Source organism: Lampetra planeri, chromosome 1, assembly GCF_965212315.1.
Source record: "Lampetra planeri chromosome 1, kcLamPlan1.2.h2, whole genome shotgun sequence".
Taxonomy (NCBI): Eukaryota; Metazoa; Chordata; class Hyperoartia; order Petromyzontiformes; family Petromyzontidae; genus Lampetra; species Lampetra planeri.
The window spans coordinates 10,623,329-10,641,866 of NC_136107.1; the positions used below are offsets into that span (position 1 = coordinate 10,623,329).

An 18,538-nucleotide genomic window follows, 5' to 3' on the forward strand; every position below is an offset into this window, starting at 1 on the left:
TTAACCGCCCTCCATGTTTCATGGACTCCTGGTGTTCTTGTGAGGAGACGTGAGTTGTTTTCATTAATTAATTTTAAAAAGGTATATATATAGATACAAAAAAAAATATTTTTTTTTTGAATTGTTCTTAATAAAAAAAAGGGTATAGACACAACAATCCGCCCGTTTGAAAATTATCAGGGGTCGATTTGGCCACTGGCGAATTTTCAAACCAAGTAAATGCCCTTTTTTGTGTTATGAATCCATAAGCCGCCCTCACTCTCGGCGGTTATTTCTTACGACGCGCGCATATGTATCACAATCGTAACATGGTTACATTTGAAATAAGCAAAAGAAATAAAACACAACGTTAAACATTGGTACTAATCCATAACGCATTCCTTCCAAAGCGCGCGCATATGTATCACAATCTTAACAAGGTTACATTTGAGATAAGCAAGGAAAATACAACAAAACGTTTAACATCAACACCACAAGTTACATTGATTCTCATACATCATAACTCCGACGAATGTTCATTTTTGTTTTTGCTTAGCATGGTTACATTTGAATTAAGCAAAGATAACAACACGTTAAACATCGATATCATCAGTTACATGGTTCTCATACATCATAACTCCGACGGATATTAATTTTTTTGTTTTTGTTAAATCCTGGGAAACGCTAGGTAGCGGTTTCGAACGCATTTTTGCGTTATTTTCCTCCTGTTACATCCTTGCAATCTTTTTACCAAGTTCCGAGTGTCTGGTTTACCACTTATCACTTTGATCATTCGATCACGGTTTTCCGGTTCGTTTTTGTAATTTCCCCTCTCACTCTCTTCGCGTCGTGGGAGTGTGTGGTGTAAAATTGTGCTGCACATAATCAGAATTCGCGCACACAACCAACTTCTGTACTCCGTCATCAATGGCATTCGCTCTCTCTGCGATTACATGCACATTTGCCGAGTCAGTGTGTCGATTTAGTTCTGTGTCTCGTAATGTTGCCCTCTTTGTTTTTATGAGTGTGTTAGATTCCAAGACCATTCCCGATATGTCATGAACATTCGTCTCCATTTTAGCACTCCGATCCACATTAATTTTTGTTTCATTTGGATATTTTCCATTCAAAGGCTCACGCCTGCGCTCCTCAGGGCGTGTCCCTGCTGTCTGTTTTTGTACTGTCCGATCACGCTTCAATGCAACCCTGTCCTTGTATTCGATTCGCGCGTCATTTACGGAAGCACTGTCCACGTTTTTGCCCGCCCTGTCACTTGCAGCCTGTTTGTATTTCCCATTGAGCTCAGGGTTTAACACCTCGGCGGGTGGGGCGCGTGTTGGCCGCTCGCTCGCGCTCACTGTGGGTAGTTCATCATGTATTTGGACCGCATTCTGTGTTATTCCTCTATTCCCTCCTGGTATAGCCAGTGGAGGAATTGGTCGGAATTGGATCGATTGTGTTTGACCTCCCATCCTGCGATTCTCCTGAATGTTCGCATCCATTCCTCCGCGGTCTGTGTAACACCTTCCCGCTAGGTGGTTATCTTGCCATCTCTGTGCGTAATTTGAACCTTGCGTGTATCGCGGGATGGGGTGTTGATATGGTTCTGCTCTGAACCTCTCCCTCCTACGATTCTCCTGCATGTTCGCATCCATACCTCCGCAGTCTGTGTACCTTCCCGCTGGATGGTTATCTCGCCATCTTAGTGTGCAACTTTGGCCTCGTGAGTGTCGTGGCATGGGGTGTTGGTATGGTTCTGTTCTGAACCTCCCCCTCCTGCGATTCCTCTGAATGTTCGGCTTTGTGCCGCTCTCATACTCGTGCCAACCTCTCTCTGGGTTATTTTGCCATGTGTGCGTGCGTTTTTGCTCCGTCCTGCATTGTGGGACTGCTCGGTGATTTTTATTCCTCTCTGAGAGGCTGGGTTCCTTATCCCTCTCCCTGTGTTCTGGATCCGAATTATGATTCTTAGCTCTGTATAACCATGCCATGTACGCCTTGCTCTCTATGCGGCGTAAGGATGCGGTTTCTGGATTCAAAACTATTCTCACCCTTTCTGTAATTTATGGGCTCAAGGATTCAAAAAACATAATTTTGAACATTTTATCTCCTTCGTGGTATTGATTCACATCGCCTGCATAATACGCTCTTTTAAATTGTACGAGGTAGTCATGTGGGTCTTGGTCCATGCCCTGGGTCATCGATTTTACAGCATAAAACCCTTCAGTGAGTGTCGAATATTCTCCAAACTTCCGAATCACTGCCAGGCTCAATTGTTTAAAATCATTTCTAACCTTGTGTGGTAGTGACTTTACCCATGGGATAGAATCTTTATGTAAGCTTCGTTTCAACAAACTCGCTTTTTCATCCCGTCTCCTCAGCCCTCTAATCATTGCCTCCTCTTCTACTGTTGCGATATGTGTGTGGATATCCATAGTCTTATTGTGGGGGTCAAAATCGGGAATTCTGACTAGAGCCTTGTCCATCAATTTAAGGGTTTTACTGTTGAATAAGTATTCCGAAAGTTGATCGCCGACAGCGTCATCATCAAACAAGTTATCATCAGGCAATCTGTCACTTTGATCTGTACTGTGTCGGGCGTGATTAAGCGGTGTGCATTTTCTGTGTGCGCGCCCAGTGCTGTGTCGCTCGTGTTGCGATTTCCCTTCAGTTTTTGCCTCTGACCTTAGTGTACCATGTCCTGGCGATTTTACTTTAACTTTTGTGCGATCAGTTCCTGGACTCTGTCCACGTACCCAAGAGTGTGATTTAATGTTACTTCCATATTTATTCTGTGGATCAACGTCTCTGAGTTTCGCTGGTGTCGCGAGCCCTGATTTCTCCTCCCTTACGATGGTGTGAGGACATTTTTCCTCGTTTATTAGAGACGATTTCTCTCCCGTTTCCTTTCCAAATTTTTCCTCATTCCACAATCCCTGTCTGTATGCCTGTGTGAGAAGGCATGAGTCCTGTCCTGCCTTCTCTGCAGTTTTTGCATCGTGTTCGCCTTTGTTACATTTTATCCAGTCACTTAGTTTCCCTCGAGGTGTGTTCGTGTTATCGATACAGCTCCCTTCCCATATGTCTCTCTGACTGTACTGCTTTATAACAGATTGGTCGGTACGTTTTAATACGAGCTCGCAGTATCCCGTAACCCATTCAAAAATTATTCTTAATCCTAGCATCTTAGGTATGGCAAGAGTTACTTTGACATTTCCTTTTTAGAGTGCATATAAAACAATTATCTCACAGAGGGTAGTCAGTTTGAATCGAGCTATTCTGTACTTTTCCGATTCAGAGTGCGTACCTCTAACACCATTTATCACAGGATGCAATCGGTTTGATACGGTATTATCTTAATTCCACTGTCTTTTTTTTTTAACCTGCTATTCTGGGTTTTAACCTCAGAGGGCGTTTTTTTGTTTGTTTTCCGGCCGTTTACAATCACAATGCAATGTTTGATCCCGATATTCTGGTTAACACGTAGTGGTTCATTCCATCATCCATGCAAAACACTGTCTGTGAGAGATCCCGGACGACGCCACCCATTATGTTGTATGTGTCGGGTTATGAAATTTTGATAAAAATAATAAAAATTAATAATTTTCCGAAAAATGCGCAAATCTCGTTAATTATGTTAATGTGTGTATTAACATGCATAAATTATGATGGTGTGAGTAATTATATGCATAAATTATGATAATCGCGGAGATAATCGTAGTAATTTATGCGGATGCTTGCGATTATGTTACTGTGAGCAGTTATGATAATTAGGCTCAGCTTCGTTTATCCATTGTTATATCAATCAGGATAACACGATTATCATCGATTAAACGTTTACCGATTATCTTAGTGTGTGTTATGATATTTTAGGTCTCCATTTTCATATCTCATGGTAGGATACAGTTATCAAGAATAAGATAGTTTTGCATGGACTTGGAAAGAAGCACTCGAACAGTTGGTGTTAAGCAATTTTATTCTAAACAAGCACATGACACTCTCTTATCCGAAAGCAAGTATACGTCAATAAATTCATGGACAAGATTATGCAGTAACGAAAATGAATGGCTAAAAATACTTCTTCATTGGCGTGATTATGTAGTTAATGAAAATGAATGACTAAAACATTTCTTTTTCATGTAACTCGACGACAGCAACTGCTTTGCACGATCAGTTGATATTGAACGCACCACCTCGAAATGGCAACCCTTTTTGAAACGCAAAGATAATTTTTTTTTTTTAGTCTTATTCGTGTGCGTGCTGTGTGTGCGTTGTCCCCTCGTAATATTAATTGTGTCGTTAGCTTGTGTGGTGTAGGAGGATACAAACAGCGGCCAAAAGTTTTCTCTGGGTTGGGCGTGGCCGCCGCGAGCCCCTGCGTCTCTGCTTGTGCGCTCTCTCTCCCTCCACTGCTGGATGACGAGTTGGCACGACGCTCGGTGACGCCCGGTGACGTCCGAGTCGTGCTGCTCTTGCGCTCTCTCTCCCTCTACTGCTAGATGACGAGTTGGCACGACGCTCGGTGACGCCCGGTGACGTCCGAGTCGTGCTGCTCTTGCGCTCTCTCTCTCTCCACTGCTGGATGACGAGTTGGCACGACGCTCGGTGACGCCCGGTGACGTCCGAGTCGTGCTGCTCTTGCGCTCTCTCTCTCTCCACTGCTGGACGACGAGTTGGCACGATGCTGTCCTTGAAGATGCTCGGTCGCTCGTTGTCGCTCGGTGGCGCACGGTGGCGCTCGGAAGACTTTGACTCTCTTTCTCCACTGCGGGATGACGAGTCGGTTTTGGTTGATGCTGGTTGATCTGGGTGTGTATTAGACACACGGCGCATTCAATAGCGCTGTCCTCCTCCTCACAGCCGTTTGACCAGGCTTTCTCCACTGCTTCGCGCTCTCTGCTTTGCTCGCTTGGCGATCTCCGCCCTTTTACAGGTTGATTGCTTGTCGTCGCTCGTCACTCTCTCTGCTCCGTGCTTCCCTTGTTCGTGCAGCTGCCAGCTTCACTCGCACTTAACTTCGTTCTGCGAGAAGCGACACCTGCTATCGGCATCGGTGTTTCGTTTCCTCACGACGCTCCGCCAGCCGGAGCACGGCTGAAACCCAGCCCCGACCCAGGTTGAACTCAGACTTCTGCGACTCGAACGACCCCTCCTCGTTCCATCACTTCTCGAGGCACGATCTGCCCCCGCGAGCCCTGTCGCAACGCTGCGTCGCAAGCCGAGTTGCGAGACCGAGCACGACTCGACCCAGACTGCTCTCAGACTGTCACTTTAATGACGTCTCGTCGTCCCATCTCTCCTTGAGGCACGACTGCCACACCTCTCTTGCGAGCCCCGTCGCAACACCGCGTCGCAAGCCGAGTTGCGAGACTGAGCACGACTCAACCCAGACTGCCTGTTCGCTGTGTGCGCCCGTGCCTAACTCAAAACGTGACTCCCTTCTGTGCATTCCTTGCGAGCGGGCAACAAAACACAAACAGAGCGAGAAAAAGCAGACACCCCCGCGACCCTTGCGAGAGAAAACAAACCATGTCAGCACAAACCCCCCCCCCCCGCCCCTTGTGACCTTTTTACTCCCTCTTTGCTTGTCAGGCCCTGCTGGAAGACAAAGGTGGCTGAGGAGATGTTTGCAATACATTTATGTGGTGCTGTGTGTTACATTTATTCTTGAATTATATTTTATGAGTTCCTTCGGTCTTAGTATCGTGGTAATCATTCGTCTATGTTTAATGAATATTCGTAATGATTCTCGTCACATTATTATTTTGGCTTCGCCAAGTTTAGTTCTCCAGAGATTGGTGTTTATTCTGAGTTATATTTTAATGTCCTGAGGTTAAGCGTAATTATGTTTCCACTTAAGCTTTCTGGAATTCGTACTCTTTAGTTTTAATTTTTTTTTTGGAAGGTCGTGTAGGTAGGAAACATATAATAATAGAAAAAAATATTGTTTGTTGGTTAATTATCTTTGTTAAGTTTCTACTTTTCGGTAAGGAAAACGTTAAGAAAACGCGAAGTTTCAACCGTTATTTATTCTGCACCTTATCTGTACATCTCCAGATGTCTTGGGAGGCTAGTCCATACATCTTTTGTCCATCTGGATGTCCATGACCTCTTTGTGACCGAATTCTCAACATTTTAACCGCCCTCCATGTTTCATGGACTCCTGGTGTTCTTGTGAGGAGACGTGAGTTGTTTTCATTAATTAATTTTAAAAAAGGTATATATATAGATAAAAAAAAATATTATTATTATTTTTTGAATTGTTCTTAATAAAAAAAAGGGTATAGACACAACAATGACCTCGGTATTCATGGCAATGCCATCTTCCTCTAAATGGACCACCAACTGGCCCCCTGCGCTAAACTGCCGGCGATGACAAATGAGCCGTCGTCGTTGATGCAATTTTCTGCAGGGTGGATGCTGTTGACATGGGCTGGTGTTCATCAAGGACTGTTAAGTGTTTGAAGGAAATGGTTGTACCCGAGAACAAGATGTTTCACTGCAGTATGATGAGCAGCACATTAGAGCCTTTACGCATGTATTTTCCAGAGTGGACACACTGGCTCAATGAGCAAGCGGTTGCTTAATTACTGTGCCGAGTACACAATGGTATGGTGGTGGTGCGTACAGAGGCAACGGGAAACGTACCTGGCTGTGCGTGAAGTTTAGTACTGTACACAAATATACCAAATTGTGCAAAATTTCTATACTACAAATATTCAAATATCAAGCAAATGCAAACCCACCAGAGGACTACTTTAAGTGCAAAATCAAACAAAATATAAAGGGAATGTTTTGGCAGCACTTCGTGTATAAGCACAAGTAAAAAAAGCACCACCTTCAGGCATAATCCTTCATCAGCGGAGCAATCGCCGGACAGGTTAACAGACAATACTGTACATTCTTTGAACAATGCAGTGAGTATGAAGTATGTGCTGAATTTAATTGAGTGCATTGCATAATCCTGTTTTTGTGAGACCAGCAATCGGCCACTAATGCCACTTAAAGCTGCTACTTGCTGTAACATATATGTGACCAAGTCTGTCACATGGGGAGCTACGATGAACAAGATGCAAACAGTAGAGCAATTAACAACATAACACGCCGACAGCTGCTTGTAAGCGTCCCCACTGCCTCTAAGGCAACAAACCGATCACAACACGTTTTCAAAACTAACAGTTCCACAAAGACAAAGTAATGTACAACAATGCGTAAACTGGCCTGGAGGGAACAAGACACATGCCTTTGCACCCTGGATTATGTGAGCGGATATAAACATGTTAAATAAATATGCCAGTTTACACGTTAGTCTAGCCCATTATTGTGAAATCCTAATAAAGCCTATTTATTTTAACAATTTACTATACATTTATTCAGATGCTATGAGCATACACACGTGCCCAGGTTTGCGAGGCAAACCAATGTGACTTGTATGACCTGCGAATGAACCAAATTCCCAGAACTGCAAATTAAACCGGTATGTGTGGTGAAATAAAAAACGCATTCCTTTTGTGTTTTCCAACTATGATAGTGACTTTTTTTAGCAGTGTTTTAGTTGTCTTTATTCATTTAAATTAACGCAGTAGGTAATCATTATTCTTGGGTCTTTCGGTAAAGTCACGTAGATCGGTTCAAAATGGAATTTTATTTGAACCTATCTACGTGGCTTTATCCAAAGACCCAAGAATATGAATTCCTGGAGTCACGAAAAGCTTTAAGCCAAGATTTAGGTAATCATTTTAAAGATAATTAAATTCAACAGCAAAGGAAATTTTTTTTGTGAGGGACTGTGTGTGCATTTGGAAACCTTATCCCTTATTCAAACACGGGAGAAATGTTATGCAGATAATGCTAGCCCTGCCTAAGCTATTACAGCGCTGTGCTGTTTATTTATTACCGTTGACTGTTCTTAAACAAAATATGTGAACGCTACTGCATGGGAGAGTAATAATACCATGTACAATATGCATAATTCCACTGTATCCTGGTGCACCACCATTGCACTGCTTAAATAATGGGATAAAATGCCTTGGGTGATGGGGTTGTGGGGAAGGGGTGGGCAAGTGGACAGTGCACTGCACTCTGAACTTTGAATTTAATTCCCCACCACGGCAACCATCAGTGGTATGTGATATCTGAACCGGTTCAGGTGTGCCCCCTCCCAAGCTTCACCAACTCGTACTGACCAGCATGATGACGTATGGGGGCAACGCGGGTGGCGAGATATTAACTCCCTCGCCTGGTAAACAGGAGGTCGTGGGTTCGATCCAGACCAAGATGCCTGTTTATTTGGAGTTTGCGTGTCTCTCTCCGTAGTCGTGCGGATTTTTCTCCCGGTCCTCCGTTGTTCCCTCCACATTTAGAAACATGTGCTTTAAGTATTTGGCTGAAATAGATTTCCACTTAATAAGCAACTTCATTGAGATATCGTTTGTGGCCAGGTCGCTTGTGAAAACAAGCTATATAGCTCAGTGGGCGTTACCTGGTAAATACAAATAGTTAATGGTCAAACACCCCTATAATCGGCATGGCGTGGGGAGGCCGTCATTCAAAAGTGGAAGTAAAAAAGGATGTATGTTATACAGGGAGGAACAATGTTCAACACTGCCCACCAGGGATTATTTAGCTGTCTGTCTGTCTGTCGTGCATAAAAAAATATATAATACACACAGCTCTTTGATTGGTGGAGACCTTACAAACAGCTCTTTGATTGGTGGAGACCTACTGCCGGGTACAGAGAGGGGAGGTGCCTAAGGGAGGAGTTGTCAGGGGAGGGGCCTAAGGAAGGGGGGAGCCAGGTAAACAGCTCTTTGATTGGTGGAGACCTACTGCCGGGTACGGAGAGGGGAGGTGCCTAAGGGAGGAGGGTCAGGGGAGGGGCCTAAGGAAGGGGGGAGTCAGGAGAGGGACCTGAGGGGGGGGGGGGGGTTCAGGGGAGGGGCCTGAGGGGGGTTCAGGGGAGGGGCCTGAGGGGGGGGTCAGCGAAGGGGCCTGAGGGAGGGGGGGGGTCAGGGGAGGGGCCTTAGGATATGGGGGGGGGTGCTCAGGGGAGGGGCCTAACAGAAGGGGGGTCAGGGGAGGGGCCTAAGGGAAGGGGGGTCAGGGGAGGGGCCTGAGGATATGGGGGGGGTGGTCAGGGGAGGGGCCTATGGGAAAGGGGGTCAGGGGAGGGGCCTAAGGGGGGAGGGGCCTAAGGGAGGGGGGGCGATAGTTAAGGGGGCTGTCTGCCTGGCTACCTAAAGTCAAGTTATCTTTTATACATACAGGTACGAACAACAGGTTCCACACTGCCCACCAGGGATTATTTGTCTGTCTGTCATGCACGAATGCGCTGTCCAACCAAGTTCCTACCTGCCCACTCCGAAGGAACGTGTTTATTAACGTCTCTTACATTGGATGTATGAGAGTATACTAAACAGGAAATGGTATTACATGTGGCCTAACTTGGTAATAACACTCACGCATAACTAAACACTATATATAATCATCTAAGATCTTGGGCAATGGCTCTTCTCCAAAGTAGAGCCATAGTGATTTCTGAAGACTGCTTTACAAATCACATTCACATGCGACACCTTTTACTCTCCGACTGCTCTAAAGCGTGGCTTTTGCTTGAAATACAAGCTTATAATTTCATAATTACTTTGTAGCCTGTTTACACACTGCTGCTAAACTTGGAACCAGGTATCCAATCATGCATAATCTTGCACCACATGCCCTCTTTTATATACATGCTGATCGTAGCATTGGCAAAACTACACATACCTTCATGGGACCTCCTTTGCCAGTACCAAACTATGATAATAGGTTTTTACCATTTTTTCTGGCAACAAAACAGGTATTAAGTTGTTAAAACACCAAACTGAAACCTTTTTACAAGGAATCATGGCTGCATTAAAGAAAGCCGTCTCTGGTGTGGACCAATCAGTTTCAAGGACAATGTATTATCAGAGTATGTTTTTTTGTTTGCATTCTGACCACAAGCATTGTGGTTAATACAGACGATTCCTCGTAAAAAGGTTTCAGTTTGGTGTATTAACATCTTAACCCCTGTTTTGTTGCCAGAAAAAAAGGGAACAACCTATTATCATACACATACCTTGCTTCACAACTGTGCAAGCCATAAAAAAACGAATAGTTGAATAAAAGAAAGATAATTGCTTAAGAGCAGCAGGGGGGAGCAGGCACACACGAGCACAGCAGGCAGCCGCTACCTCACATTTAGTCACAGGCAAATAAAGTCGTAAAAAATCATTCTCATAAAAATCACACACTAGCTTCCTGTGAAGCAAGTTTGAGGGACCAAGGCCCGAGGCTGTTACAAAGTAGAGGGAAAAAAAAGACTATGGACATAGCGGCAAAGAAGGACAAGGTTTGGAGACAATGAAAGGTGTCATTGGACAAGAGCAATGTTCTGGATCTGGGGGAGTGGGGGGTGGAGGGGGGGCTCTCAGACTGGCCTACTGGAAACCCACCCATCCATCCAAGAAGCATTGCTATGTCACAAATAAAACATGCAGCTCTTGTCATATGTGCAGTACCACGATGTCACAAATATAACAGCATGCTCCTCAAACAAGTTCCTTCTGCAAACCACTCCCTAAAAATATATATATGGATCTCAGATCGATTTCTCAAGCTTCACATGCTTCTGAAACTAAAATTATGATACGGAACATTACGTACAAAAGAACAAGTAAACCCTTAAAAACAAAGTTTTTCACTCTAAATCCTTTATATGCGTGGCGGCTAGAGTCCTCTCGTCCTCTGGCTTGAGATGGCTGCAATCTATGGGTCAGGTGATTGTCTGCCAGTATTAAGCAATTGGTAATTAAATATTTAATTTGTTTTCCCTAAACAGTGTAAAATTTTGGAAAAAAAATTTCACGAAAATTAATTGTCACACACAACGAGTCTGTGTGGAAAATGTCAGCTCGATTGGATCACGCGAAGTGGGTTAAAAAACGAGCGAAAGATTTGCACGGTCCTAAGCAAGCAAGCGAACTTAATATAAAGGATTTAAAATATATTCGCCTGTGGAGGACGCGGGGATCGATCCCGCGACCTTTGGCATGGGAAGCGAGGGCGCTACCAACTGCGCTACTCCGCCACGGCCTGTGGAGGGGTTACGCTCTGGGCTCCTATACTGTGACGTTCAGCCAAAGTTCTATTTGAATAAATGTAAAATAATTTTTTTTTGCCTAAAAAGTGTACAATTTTTGAATTTTTTTTCACGAACATTAATTGTCTGTCACAACGAGTCTGTGTGGAAAATGTCAGCTCGATTGGATCACGGGAAGTGGGTTAAAAAACGACGGAAAGATTTGCACGGTCGTAAGCAAGCAAGCACGCAAGCAAGCACGCAAGCAAGCAAGCGAACTTAATATAAAGGATTTAAAAATACGTCAATAGTTTAAAATCCGCAACATCCTGAAATGTGACGGCTCTGAAAAACAATTTTTTTTATTTTTAAAAAAATTCGAAGACTCTGTTGCAAAATCACAGTAAAATATGCAAAAACAGCGGCGTGTTATATAACAGTGATGCGTCACTCACGCCTTGAAACGCAACGATGCACTAGACATCCCGGAAGACCATATGAAAACCTTTAAAATTCGAAATCAAGACAAACCATTCAAAAATACAAAATTCCGACTAATCCACGAAAACACGAAGCACAACTTTGCACGATACGGCAACCAATTATAATTATGCTGTTGCCGTCCAGGTCAGTGCTACGTACCATTTGGGTGCCCGCATGCTGCTGCTTCCCTCATCTCGGCGCGTGCGTGCGTGCCACTTGCGGACGTGAGCGAGCAACGGTGCAGGGGGCGTGAGCGGTGCGGTGGGGAGCGACGCGATGCGCGCTTGTGAATGAGGCCAGGGGAGACATCCATTCAGTGCGTACGCATGGAGGGGGGAAGGGAGGGGGGCTAACCCCGCTTGTGTATGGAGGGTCTACTGACAACGTACGCATAGGAAATGGAGGTGGGGGGGGTGTGAATCTTCGATAATAATTTGTCTATATTGGCCTTCAAATGAGTTAAATAGTCCGGCGGTGGATTGACTATATGTTTGCGTAAACACGTCAATATTATTAATCCTTGATCGTTTCTGCGTGGATTAAATATCGGAGGGGGATGGGGGGGGTACGTCAAGCGTACGTACTCAAGTGGTGGTGAGGGGGGGTAAAAAGCACGCGTGCGTACAGGTAGGGGGGGGGTCAAGTTGACAGATTTTTGCGTTACCGACTCAATGGATGCCCCCCCCACCCACAGAGCCAGGCGCTCTCTCCCTGCCCCCTCAATAGCACCGACGCTCCCATGAATGGAGGATAGTGCAGGGGGGCCCTCGCACATCAATCGTCGGCCTCCGAATCAAAATTCTGCATGCACAACAAGCCTTCACCCAGCCCACCCTCCCAGGAGACTGTGTGACATATGTTAAAATATATCGTGAGATTCTTGAGAACATTTCTCCATTTAGTAATTTTGCGGAAATGAAAACTACAAGGTATTAACGTTAGTTTTGAATGAATCGTTTTTCTAACAGTTGTTTATTGCACTGTCGACGAGTTTGTTCTTGTGACTCGGTAACCATCAAAAACATTTTCATCGATAATTATCATTTGCCATACCTGTATCCCATCTATTTTTTTAATATAATTAACCACATCCCCGTGACTCAATGGCACTGAACCATGATTACATGTAAGCACACAATATATTAAAAGCAAAACACAAGGCTGACATGTAGTTTTAGATATATATGTATATTTTTTCATTCAGCGATAACGCTCAATATATTGTTGTTATTTTAAAAACACACGTGCATTGCAGAATCACTGAGATGGCATCAGCTTTGGGAAGCCTTCGTCTCGCAGGTGATTGACTGTGGCTGATGATGACAAGAATTCTGAGGAAAAGCATTGTATTCGTGTGTAATGTGTACTGTATCTACGTTCACACATGACTGGTACCATCTTCTGAACGTGCATGTTTAGGTTAGGATGTGAACCTGAAATTAAAATGTAATTTAAAGAGTACAGTACCTCGTAATCGAGGCATTAATTACTTTGTCAATACAATGTAGGAACGACACATGCCGTGTGGTACACTGATATCACATTGTCTTTGACACGTGTTTAAGTCTCCACGAGCAGCGCATAAAAACACACCATCGTTTCAGATATTTTTCAGGATGTAATAGAAACATCCTTGTTAAGCGGAAGTTGACAGAGTCACGCCAGGCTGTGTATCCCACACCCACGCACGTGGCACAGATTGCAGGCCATGTCACTTTTGCACTGGGCCAGCTGAAAGCCAATTGTCGGCTGCCATCTTCGCGAAGCAGGGGGGGTCGCTTCCACCCCAACATCACCACCACCGCCATGTGGACAAAATCCGTTCCAGATGCGACGTAACACCACCCAGGGAAGGCTGCGGCCAAATTGCGGCTGTTTTAAATCACGTGTTATCAATCGCAAGCAATCTCAGCCAAATGTAGGCAATGGAATTATGCAGTGTTTATCTAACGTTTGGGTCGCATTTAATTTAACCGACATACACGAGCAGTATCTATCAACGCGGTGCTTTACAGCTGTCCGACTGCTATAAGAGTGAATGTGCATACTCAAAGGTGACAAGGAAAAAAAATCTAACTTTAATGCAAGTCATCAATTCCCCCTTTTCATATATATCATACTAGCTTTACGCCTTTGTCCCCCCAGTGGCAATGTTCACACAGCACACCACTTACTCGTTTGAGGCTGAATCGACCTAGGGGAGGCCCAGGATCGGTTCAAATAATCGTCACCGGTGGTGGCCGTGAGCGGGAATCGAACTCGGGTCGCCAGGTTCGTAGCGCAGCGCGCTGACCGCTTCACTGCACTGCGTTACGCTTCCACATGCGCGGGACACATGATAGATGTGACGTCACCGCTCACTTGCCGTGCAAAATATATCCATTATTGCGCCCCCCCCCCACCCAAAATACAAAAGTCTATTTTTTTACTTTTTGCATTGTGTACAGTCTTGAAGCTGCCCACATGCCAAATTGAAAGTTTGTTGCATGTCGGGAAGTATGCTAAACATTTCGAACAGACACACATTTTCACAAATTTCCCTTTTATATATATAGATGTATACTTCACTAAATGAGTATATTATCTATTGAAACATATCTGCATTGTCCACAGAACTACATGAAATTGCTTTCAGACAAAACACATTGTTCTGAACCATCCATTTGTGTAACACATTCACAGTCACAAATAAGCCCTTGGGAAGCATTTCCTAACAGCACCATCAACAGCACTTAAGAACATCTCCCACAGATGTACTTAAGCATCGAGGTCACAATGAACTAGCTACGACAGCACAGGTGATGAGGTGCTGTTTGCACCCTGGGACTGTGTGTGTGGGCGCGTGTGCAGCCCACATAAACCTACCTGGTCTATGACCAAGCTTCAAGAATTGTGCAGATTTCAAAATCGGAATGTTCTCAAAAAAGTCTCCAGCCCTGTGCTGAAAAATGAACGTTGTCGAGGGAGCACCTTGCACGAGGCTAACGGCAACATATTTTTATCCTGCGAAACTTTTAGCAATTATGTTTACATTTTGTTTAGATTGCCATGCACACGACAGCGCCTGGCATCATGTGAAATTGGCATCGAAGTCAAAGTCACACATAAGTGTCACTTATACAAGTTTTTCTTGCTCTGTGTAGGGGTGTTACGGAGGGGCTGTATACAATGGAATCAGATGGGAAAGAAACACAGTGGGCGTGGCTATGTCGGTGCACGAGCAGGTGCTCCCAGCGACGTCCGCATCGGGCAGCCTGGGGGGCTGACTCTGAGCGGGGGGTTTGGTATAAAAGGGGATGAGCCGGAGGGCTCAGGGAGAGATGTTAAGCTAAACCAGTGAAGACGGAAGATCATCATAGACAGAGCCCTGGACTCCCCTGGATCGCCGCCCTTATCAGGGCCGCACAGGATCAAGCCAGTGGCGTGGTCCCGAGAGCCAGAGCCAGTGCTCTTGTCAGAGCTGGTCTGGGACTCCGGGTACCGTAAGCCCGACTTACCAATGTCGGGCTAGCTAGCCTCCTCTAGCCCATTAGTGGAGGACCCAGAGGTAGGCTAGGTGTAGCTAGAGAGTGTATCCCCAGTTAGACGGGTGAGGGGGCCGATACCCCCTCCAGTGTTGTATGTCAGTGCTGTACTGTACCGACACAGAATAAATACGTGTGCCTCCAACCCCGGTGTCAAAGTCTCCTGGAACATTATTACATCTGCACACACAGTACCTGCTATCAATAATAACCGTATGCCAGGGAACAAATACTTAACAAGATCAAACAATATAATTTTCTGGACATTGAAATAGAGTACATCATCCTCCTCCTGGCACTCCTTTTCAAGGGACAAATGAAGATGTCAATCTCCTTATTTATGACAGCCTACATACTTGGAATCTATTGTTTAAATTGAAAGTACATGCACAGGAATGACCCAGCTCGGGTCAAAACCACGTTTAGATATCAACTTTCTGAAAAAGACGGCACATTTATGAGTGCATTCCCTATGGGCATTCACACCACAAGTAGGATATAAATAATGCCTGCTTGCACATGTGTAGTCACACATCGGAGTGCAAATTCACATGTGCACACATTCTACAGCAATGCTCTTTTGGATTAAATGCAGGCAACACATGTAAAGGGAGAAACAGTGCATCAAGAATTAATTCATTTAATAAACCATTACCTTTTCAAAAACAGATCAGATTCGGAAATAAATCATTAGAAAACGGAAACCTGACTGCTATTTCCGAGAGCTGTTTCGTGCATATTTAATTTTGCCTCCAATAGTTAAGGTAAATAACATGTAAACGAAAATGTTAAAGCATGTAAAATACATTAGCATATTCACAGGGTAGTAATTTATTTTGCAGTTATCTCTCATGGCGTATGAGGGGGATTGGAATGGCAAAACGAAATGTTTTTTGATTCATTCTCTTGGCTCACTCGTTAGGGCAAATAGCTCGCTTGTACAACATCCTTGTCCACTGCAATGCTTTTTTCTTAGACAACAGCTGTTGAAATCAGTTTCTCTCACAACAGGACTGTGCCGTTTCAGCATGTAATGTTCACAGCTGAAACAGCCAAACAAATGTAAACACTACAGTATGCAATACCGCCAGAAATAAGTTTGAATGTTCATTCATTTCAATCTAAAAGAGGTCATGAGTCTGTCTGATGCTAGGAGAGATCTTAGGATCTCATAAAGACCACGAAAAGTCACTGCTTAGAGTAATAGTACCTAATCACATTACACATTCATCCTTTCTGGCCACGTGGGTTCATTAAAGTGGGAACGTTATTACATAATACCACATGAGTGGAAAGCATGTCCTGCTGCAGTATTTTATTTTGACTTTTAACATAGTGTGTGAATTATATAATAGTGCTTAATAATAGATATCCTTACAATATAATGCACATATACAATGATAGAATAAACCATTAATTCCAAATATACATTTCTAAATCCGGAGCCACAGTTAATATCAGTGGGGTACAATATCTAATCCAGTCCGAGACACCTCTGTCTTCACCAATCTGCATTGCCCAAGATCCAAGCACTTATACACTAACAGAATACAATATTAAAAATGTGCACCTGTTTATATACAGCACTAGCTTTACTACCCGGCTTCGCCCGAGACTTGGATTCTTGTCTTGGATTAATACACGGCCTACGCGGAGGGTGGGGGGGGAGGGTGCATGACGTCAGCACACACACTGCGTGACGCTGCCGCATGCGGATGATATCACAGATGTGATGTCACCGCTCACTTGCCATGCAAAATATATCCATTATTGCAACCCCCCCCCCCCCCCAAAATACAAAAGTCTATTTTTATACGTTTTGCATTGTGTATATTCTGGAAGCTGCCCACATGCCAAATTTCAAGTTTGTTGCATGTCGGGAAGTATGCTAAACATTTCGAACAGACACACATATTCACAAATTTCTCTTTTATATATTATAGATGACAACATTTCAGGAGATATGGACAATGAAAACGTCATTCCAATACACATGCAGCAAGCACAGCACTGAGAGTGTTTTTGTGTGCAATTGTATTTGTAACAAGGAACAATTAGCATCAGCCCAAGTTTTTCGTTTGATTATCCACGTCAACTACTGTCGATAGATTGTCGATTTCAAGGAATACTACCAATCATTAAATTAACACCAAGTGACGCTAACGACATAAGGCCCTTTAAAATAAAACCCAAGGCTGACTCAAACCGATCCACCGCCTTAACATGGTTAATTGAAAGGTACAATTATTCCCAAGCTTTGTGGCACTTATGCCAAAAGCAAGACATAATTGATATACTCCGCCTCACTTTCATATTTGCAAGAAGACTACAGCCCACCACTGCCTTGTCTACACCAGCTACTTCCTACCACCCCCCAGGGACCTCCGACCACCCCCACAACTACCTCCTACCACCCCCAGAAATGGGTTGGCACACCACCGCAGCAGCAACTGCCTAAATCCTTCAAAGGCTGCGGGATGCTTCCCAAGCACATACACAAGGTGACACCATACTGATGCCCACACCAAACACCACGTGAATTATTTTGGAAATGCACGTACTTATTTATTTAAAAAATGTTTTGCATGGTTGCAAAACGCGTTCAGAATTTAATTCAACGCTTCTCACCTTTGTCAATGTACGTGAAAATAAACATCCTTCGAATGTCTATTTACTTTGAAAATGTCATGCATTGCACTTTTCACTACACGTGAAAAATATTGGTTGTCATACAATCCCATATTAAAATCTAAATAACATTTCAATCGGAATAGAAAACATCTAATTATTGCTCCGTACCACTTGGAGTGATGTCAGTTGCAACCAAACAAAAGCCTCAGATATGTGTGAAACACACAAGGGATCCTCTAAAGCGTACGAGGCAGACACAATGTGCACTATGAAGGCTGGCCACCATACGCAGCAAGGGTTAAAAGAAATGGTCCCTGGGGTGGGCTGCCTGTTCGCGCGGCAAGAACAGACCTAAAAATAAATGTGGGCAAGCTGCTGACATCGGGCACCCGTGCTCTACTACACCATTCCAACGTAGCATGTGCAAGGTTGCTGCAAAGCAGCGGGTGTCTTCGTGAAGCCCTTTCACCCCAAACTGACTTCAATCCCAAAATCGTAGACGATATGCTCCCAGAGGATTCTTACATCAATAGAGTGCCCAATGGCACGGCTGGAACATGCACGAACATTCTGATTTTTTTTTATTATCTGCAGAACAGTTCTGATGTTAGCCACCACTTGAAATTTATAAAAAGTTGCAATAATGCTGTCAAATGCTCACATTGTAAAACGATGATATGTACAATTTAAGAAACCACATTTGTGCCAGTTTAAAAAGCATTGCTCATAGTGGCTCCACAATTTATTGGAAAAATTGCTATGTGCATTGGACTGGAATGCTTGCATGTCAAACGATATGCCCTAAAACAAAAAAGGCAAT

General features: G+C 44.1%; 1 protein-coding gene across 1 annotated transcript in view; it reads right to left on the reverse strand.

Moving 5' to 3' along the window:
• Positions 1–18,538, reverse strand: part of LOC144717646 (R3H domain-containing protein 1-like) — a 114,985-nt gene that overhangs the window by 92,131 nt on the left and 4,316 nt on the right. Inside the window, 1 exon segment of the mRNA XM_078593171.1 lies at positions 13,738–16,733. The gene's annotated coding sequence lies outside the window, so the exon portion shown is untranslated.